Source organism: Euprymna scolopes, chromosome 37 (assembly GCF_053919585.1).
Source record: "Euprymna scolopes isolate OS-2025 chromosome 37, ASM5391958v1, whole genome shotgun sequence".
Classification (NCBI taxonomy): Eukaryota; Metazoa; Mollusca; class Cephalopoda; order Sepiida; family Sepiolidae; genus Euprymna; species Euprymna scolopes.
In genome coordinates, this window is record NC_136518.1 from 19,192,969 (window position 1) to 19,201,726 (window position 8,758).

Below are 8,758 nucleotides of genomic sequence, written 5' to 3' on the forward strand. Positions count from 1 at the left end.
TCTGACGACCCTGCTCCACCTGGAGCTCCATCGTCCTTCTGTAAGAAAAGGCACCCCATACCATTACATACCCTTCAACACTATGACGTGTGGAAAAAATTTCAAGGGGCATGTTTTTGTCATGTCAATATCGCTGGAAGCCATCAGGACCATCTAAATTGAATTTTTTTCTAATCAGAAAACAGGACTTTCTTCCACTTCTCAAAGTCCCAGGTTTGGTATTCACGACCAAATCTTAAGCGGTCCACTTTGTGACGTGGAAGCAATCAAGGAATGTGTTTACACTTTTTATTTACTATGCTTTTTTGTTTTAAGTGTCGACTTATGGTTATTGGACTGCAATTAGCATCTGTAACCGTTTGATTAGAAAACGTCCTCTGTCATTCATAACAAGCCGTCTTATTCTCCTACTCAATGCAGGAGAAATTTGGGGGGCCTATGAAAGGATTTTGCTTTTCCATAATTCTCAGTGTTCTTTAGAAAATTGCAAATAACAGTTTTACTGCGATTTACCTTAGCTACTATCGCTGGCTGTGACAAACCTTTATAATGGAATCCTAGAATTCGAAAGCGCTCAACTGCGGTTAGTTTTATTCCTTTAGGCATGGTAACACATTTACACAGTTATTGCTAATCTCTAACTGAACTAAAGACATTAGAATTACCCTAAATCTAACAATTTATACCTTGGGCTTATAATTATAATCATGATTATACAGCCTAATTTAATAAAACTGCAAATTTTTAAATAGGACTTTTGGAATGCACATTTTTGTTTTCATAACCTTTTAGATTGTAGTATCCATTAATCGGAAGAGTTAAAAATCTATCCCTTAAAAAAGGGTTTCTTTTTAAAGTGGTATTTAATTTTTGATCAGCAGTGCATATATATATATATATATATATATATATATATATATCATTATTTTTTTACTATAATAATTAAATACCTACAGACACTAGTGTTTCATCCTTTCGGGATTCTTCAGTGCAGGGTGTCACGATTACTACCAGTCGAACGATTCGAACCCCGCGACACGAGACATCTCTGACTCGATTAGCGGAGGCCGTATCCATTCGGCTACTATTAACTGTGTGAAATAGCGTTGAATTTTAAACATTTTAATTTAAATGTTCATTACGTCAGACAGACAGTGATCAAAGCGTTATACGATGATCTACGCATATTATATATATATATGTGTGTGTGTGTGTGTAGAAGATATCTTAAAATCTGTAATATTTATATTACCTGAGTTACACGCATCATATTTCATTACTTAAAAAGCTAGAAAGATGGTGGGATACTTCTACCGCTCCAGAAGATATCTCACTACTGATGCAATTCTCTATCTATATAAAAGCCAAGTACGTCCAAAGATGGAATACTGTTGCCATATCTGGACAGGAGCTGCTAAAAACAGCCTATCCTGCCTTGACAGAGTACAAAATAGACTTCGTGGCTTAGTGGGGGATGCCCTTTTCTCTACCCTGCAACCTCTCTCCCACAGAAGAGACGTTGCGAGCCTGTCCTTGTTTTATCATTATTTCCATGGCAGATGCTCGTCTGAACTCCAATCTCTGGTCCCCCCTCGCAAATCTTTAACGAAAAACACCCGTCTAGCTGAATCCACTGTGAAAAATTTCCCCCACCCTATATCTGTGCCTAAATCAAAACGCGGATTCCATGAACAAAGCTTCTTTCTTAGAACTGCACGCCTGTGGAACTCTGTTCCGTCTGCCTGCTTCCCTCCGGACTACAACTTGGATGTCTTCAAGTCCAATGTTAACAAATTCCTAATGAACCGCCCCCTTAAGTAAACACGTCAGCAAATATCCTCACTAACGTAACGTATTTGCAATAACCCTTATCCCTGAGTCGCTTCCGGGCCTTGATAAGTGGTGATCACTGTGTAAAAAAAAATTAATGCTATAACATTTTAACATAATGTTTACCAAATATGTCACCTATACAATTCTTAATAAATTTTAAAATTCGCACAAAAATAAACAAATGTGCTTAAATTCCAAAGAGAAATTATTTTCATTGTGTAAAATATTGATGCATATTAAAGTGGCTCATCTCGGTGTTCACACGGGTTTTGTGTGTATTCAATTTGATAAAATTTTTCTTCTTTCTATTTGTGTGCATACGTAGCGGAAAAAAAATAATATTTTTTTAAAAAATAAACGTAAATTACAATGATTTAAAATAAATCTACCGTGAAGCGGCAAAAGCTTTTATACTGACCTGATATTTTAAATCTCTGATTTTTTTTAGAAAGGAATAAACACTTATCAAGGCCCAAAGGCGACACGAGGATAAGAGTTAAAGAGTGTACAGTAGTCAAAAGGGACAATATCATAGTAATCGTTAGAAGTGTAAATTTGGTAAATTGGATTAAGGGGAACGGCTCATCATGAACTTGTTTACTTTGGACTTGATTCTGTTGCTAACGATGGATGCTTACAATGAAAATGCTTCAAATCTTTTCTCCGCAAAGGGATTCGCGCACGCGTCCACTTAACTTAATAAAAACAAATATTTTGGAGTAATAAGCGGATTTTCTAAATTGGCTCAAAATGTCTCTTTTGGATCGACCTCGACCCTATATAAGGTATAATTATCCTTTCATTAAAAAATTGACTCAAAGTTCACGACAGAGCTTGCTTCTCTCCTCCCTGCATTATTTTAACTTTTCTAATTAAATATTCTGTCTTCAATAAAAACACATTAACATTGGTTCTTATTATTATACTTGTAATCATTGTATATACTTTGTCCCCTATCATCTAATATTTATATTACTTTATCACATTTAACACTGTTTATCTGTGCCTAAACCTAAATGTAGATTCTATGAACAAAGCTTTTTCTTAGAACTGCATTCCTGTGGAACTGTTGGAATTAAGTCTCTCCTTGCTATTATTTCAGATCATTTGGAACAATAGCAGCAAGATTCAGTCTTTCCGCCATCAACGCCAGATGTTTTCTCAGAACTGCACGCCTGTGGAACTCTCTTCCGTTAGTTTTTTTCCAGCTGACTACAAGTTCGTTGTCTTTAAGTCCAATGTAAACAAGTTCTTGATGGACCGTGCCCTAAGTAATCCAATTTACAAAATTCCCACTACTTATGTTTACTAAACTATAATAACATTGACTAATGTATACCCATTAACCTTTATCCTCAAATGGTATCCAGACCTTGATAAGTGGTGATTCCTGTGTAAAAAAAGTATAAACGTAAAATCATTTTTCACTAAAAATGTCTTTATAAATTATTTTTTCTTAATATTGTTCATCGAAAATTGGAACCCCTAAAAAGGGGCCGTCAAGAAAATCAAAACATAACCATTTCTTACCTTTGATTAAAACAAACAAACAAACCAAAAAAACAAACATCACCAATGAAAGCGATAATTTATTCACTGCTTTAGCTCTAAGCGCAATCGGTTTTGTCTCAGATTCAAGAAATCTGAAATTCGAGTCGTTCGCTGAACGAGACTCTCGCGTCGGCTTCTAAATCACTGTTAATATTTTTCCCTACTTTGATTCCTCGTCACAGTATCAATCGGATTGGTTCACCGGCTCGGAGACAAATTCCGTCGGGTGAGATCATAAGCCTTCTTGAATGAGATCAACATCTACTTCAATTACCGGAAACGCTGCACACAACTCGGCGCCTCGTGTTCACCCGATTAACGAGGAAGGTGTAATGTTTCGCTTGCTATGATGATTCAGGTAATAAAGCGTTGGATTACCGTCGGTTCGTGTGAAGGCGACGCTGTGCAAAATGCTCGTCTCAACTCAAAACGACGAATTTTGGATCAATGAAAGCGGTTTAAATAGGCGATCACTATTAAATGTGAAGTTTAACTTTCTCTGGGAATTACTAGCACAAAAATACTTATTTTAAGCGAAATTTTGGTTGAAACCCATGATCTCATAGTAATTAAAAAATAATCTTTCACCGTACCATTAACTAAGTTATAAAACAGTTTCACGGATTTGTGCTTTTCCTGCGTCAATGCAACCTTTACTGATTAAGAAGGATTAAACACTGGCCTTTATAAAAATTGATTCCGGTCTCTGCACTTAAAAATGACGTCATGGTCTGAGGTCCACGTAATAAAGATATGTTGCAGTGTTAGATAATTGATGATGATGTATATTTTACAATTTTTTTCACAGATTTTTCGCTGCTATTTATTTTGCTGGCCGTTTTAAAAATGTTTGTTTTTTTATAAAAGTCGATTTTTCTCGATTTGTATAAATTATTTTTATGAATATAATATTAAAAATGCATTGCATTTTTTTACTCTTTTCCCTTAATCTTATAAATATGTCTTTTGTTTTAAAACAAAGTTTCCTTTCTCTTACTAATAAAATACTCCTTACCTTTTTTCACATGAAAATACACATTTCATTTTAAGAAAAAAACATAATAGCCCAAAAGTTTCCAGATTTATTTTTGTATAGGTATGTAAATTTGCCATACACTCTTGAAAATTTAGTATGTTATTACAATATATCTTTTGAGATAAATGACCAATTTTTATGATTTCTAATTCAAATGAACAGGTACAGCAGAAAGTAGAATACACCCTACTAAAGCCTGATTGTCTCTGCTGCTGAATTTTAAAAATGTAATCTGGACGTATGCACACTTTTGAAGAACAATATGCAATAAAATTCTATGTAAAACGTAGAATAAAATGCCAAAATCACGTATGCAATGATTCAGTCTGCGTTTGGACCATGTTGCATGGATCGAATATCAGTTTTTGAGTAGAATAAGACATTAAATGAAAGCAGGGTGTCTGTGAAAGATTATAAGTGGCGTGGGACGAGCAAGTAAGTCAGAACACCAGAGTTGATTGGCCAAATAAAGAATTTAATAGATAAGGACCGTCGTGTGTCTATAGAGACAATACGTTCACAGTTTGATGGCAGTGTGGAAACTACAAACAATTATTCGTGGGGAACTGAAGACGCGGAAGATTTGCGCAAATGAACCTGTTCGTAGCTCCATCTTTGTTACAGACGATTTGATCACCCTCACTCTAGTTCGGGCCTTGCCCCCTGTGACTTTGGTTATTCCTTAAGCTCAAGTAAAACTTTTAGAGGCTGTCATGAGACAACTGGGAAGATGAAAAAGGCTGTGATGGGAGTTATTGAGACGGTTGCATACGACAATTTCCATGGATCCTTCAAGGCATTGGTGGAACGGTACACAAGTGCATTGCAGTCGAAGGAGATTACTCCTAAGGAGATTATAGTTTAATGTGTGTACTAAAAAGTGTCTGAACGAAAAAAGTTTGAAAATTTATTGAAGGTACATCGTATAAACATTTATGTGTATATGTCAATACATTCTTAGCACACACACCATGTGATATAGCGTGTGATATAGCCTGTTATATAGCATGTGATATAGCATGTGATATAACGTGTGATATAGCGTGTGATATAGCATGTGATATAGGGTGTGATATAGCATGTGATATAGCGTGTGATATAGCGGATGATATAGCGGGTGATATAGCATGTGATAAAGCATGTGATATAGCGTGTGATATAGCATGTGATATAGCATGTGATATAGCATGTGATATAGCGTGTGATATAGCATGTGATATAGCATGTGATATAGCATGTGATAAAGCGTGTAATATAGCATGCTATATAGCGTGTGATATAGCATGTGATATGGCATGTGATATAGCATGTGATATAGCATGCGGTATAGCGTGTGATATAGCGTGTTATATAGCATGTGATATAGCATGTGATATAGCATGTGATATAGCGTGTGATATAGCGGGTGATATAGCATGTGATATAGCATGTGATATAGCATGTGATATAGCGTGTGATATAGCATGTGATATAGCGTGTGATATAGCGCGTGATATAGCATGTGATATAGCGTGTGATATAGCATGTGATATAGCATGTGATATAGCATGTGATAAAGCATGTGATATAGCGTGTGATAAAGCATGTGATATAGCATGTGATATAGCGTGTGATATAGCGCGTGATATAGCATGTGATATAGCATGTGCTATAGCATGTTATATAGCGTGTGATATAGTATGTAATATAGCATGTGATATAACATGTGATATAGCATGTGATATAGCGTGTGATATAGCATGTGATATAGCGTGTGATATAGCATGTGATATAGCATGTGATATAGCGTGTGATATAGCATGTGATATAGCATGTGATATAGCGTGTGATATATCATGTGATATAGCATGTGATGTAGCGTGTGATAAAGCATGTGATATAGCGTATGATATAGCATGTGATAGAGCGTGTGATATAGCATGTGATATAGTATGTGATATAGCGTGTGATATAGCGTGTGATATAGCATGTGATATAGCATGTGATATAGCGTGTGATATAGCATGTAATATAGCATGTGATATAGCGTATGACATAGCATGTGATATAGCATGTGATATAGCGTGTGATATAGCGTGTGACATAACATGTGATATAGCGTGTGATATAGTATGTGATATAGCATGTGATATAGCATGTGATATAGCGTGTGATATAGCGTGTTATATAGCTTTTGATATAACATGTGATATAGCATGTGATATAGCGTGTGATATAGCGTCTGATATAGCATGTCATATAGCATGTGATATAGCATGTGATATAGCGTGTGATATAGCATGTGATATAGCTAGTGATATAACATGTGATATAGCGTATGATATAGCATGTGATATAGCATGTAATATAGCGTGTGATATACCATGTGATATAGCGTGTGATATAGCATGTTATATAGCATGTGATATAGCGTGTGATATAGCATGTGATATAGCATGTGATATAACGTGTTATATAGCATGTTATATAACATGTGATATAGCGTGTGATATAGCATGTGATATAGCATGTGATATAGCGTGTGATATAGCATGTGATCTGCACAAGTATTGGTTTTTGTCTACCAAAAAGAATTCGCGCTAGTCTGGCGAACTGCTCGATTGAATTTGCGAGAAAGGTATATTTTGTACTATTGCAAACCTCTATTGAGCAGTTATATCTCTATTTTAAAGAAATAAAAATAATTTTCCCTAGAACTCTTGGCATTATTAATTAAATAAACACTTGGTATTATTCAGATTTTTTTCAATACCGTTCTGATCTTGAATTTCAATTTCTGAACGTTTCAGTCGATGTAACCTACGACCTTCTTCAGGGGTATCTTGTCGAACTCGGGAATGTTTCTGTCGAACCTGGGAATGCGAACGGAATTTCGAACGGAACACTTTATTTACGTCACGGGGGTTTCAGCTTCTTGTTCCGTCAGCCAGGATCTAACAGAAGTTCTAAGAAATTTGTAATTGTATTTTGAGTCGCTCACATTGAGAACTGCATCGTCAACATTCAGGAAAATATTGCTTTTACAACTGCTAATCACTGCGCCAAGTGTCCTTTCAATTTCTCGAGCTTGACAGACACATTTCCAAGTTTGACCTGATACACCTGAAGAAGGTCAGACGTTACGTCACCCGAAACGTACATACATACATACATACATACATACATACATACATACATACATACATACATACACTTTGTCCTTGCTAAATAATTCGTATTTTTCTTAGTGTTCGCTCAAATACATAATCTTGTCCCTTTTGTTTCGGCAATTGTTTAATTAAAGTATAAATTATTTAACAAAGATACCCTTCCTATTTTAAGAATGACTTTCCAAATAATTGCGTTTTGATTCCAGCACGGTACGTAATAGATAAGGTAAGTATATTTATTTTTAATTTGAAATAAAAAAAAAATATTTTGACAAATAAATTCCACAATGTTGGTTCCCCATTTTACGTTAAATTTTAATAAGAAAGTAATATGTAACTGCAAAATCTGAAATATCTGTAACAATTTAAATTCTTTCTTTACCTATATTTTAAGACTTTTGAAGCATAATTGCTCAATATAGTTTTTGAATTTTTATGAAAGGGGGCTACGTCAGATAGTAACCTTTTTCCGGTTAGGATGTTTAAGTTAAATATATTTTAAACAGTAGTTGTGTTCATTAAATTGTTAGATGAAAGTATAAATTGGTAATTATGTCGCCTATTTTCTCACGTTAAGAATGTGTAAAATGTGCCTTCCTTTTTTTAATCTGTTGATTTTTAACGCTAGACAGATGTGTTGACGTGCACATATATGGTCATAATAAATTATTAGATGAAAGTATAGGATAGTTTATTATGCATCTGTCATCAACATCGTTTTTTAGTCGCGTGCAAGCAACTCTATAAGTCATTTCGTCGCTCGGTCGAAAGGTCGGTCCGTAACACTTTTGTGCTTGGCCCTTTTGGTTAAGATAAAATGTTAATAGATGATGTTATTAGCTTTTTAAGCTTTTCTTGGCCTTTTTGGCCAAGATCAAAGTGTAGTATCTTTTCTTACTACATGCTGTACTTATGTTTGTAACTTTGTGATATAAAGTGGGATTTCACTTTTCTGTATTAATTTAATGTAAAATGATCACCCACTTTACAACCAGTTAGTCTCAAAGCCATTCAAGTCATTCTCCGGGTTATTCAATTTGTTTTTGAAGGATTTCAGTTATTTTTTAAGCATTCAAGTAATTCTTAAGGTCATTCAATTCATCCTTAAGTTCGTTAAAGTCATTCTAAGTCATTTACTTTTTATTTATTTAAGTCATTTCAGCCCAATTTTCGGTCATTTTAGTTTATC

At 34.8% G+C, this 8,758-nt stretch overlaps 1 pseudogene; it reads left to right on the forward strand.

The window, feature by feature from the left end:
• Positions 1–8,416: 8,416 nt before the first annotated feature.
• On the forward strand, positions 8,417–8,554 carry LOC145261416 (U2 spliceosomal RNA; annotated as a pseudogene).
• The last annotated feature ends 204 nt before the right edge of the window (positions 8,555–8,758 follow it).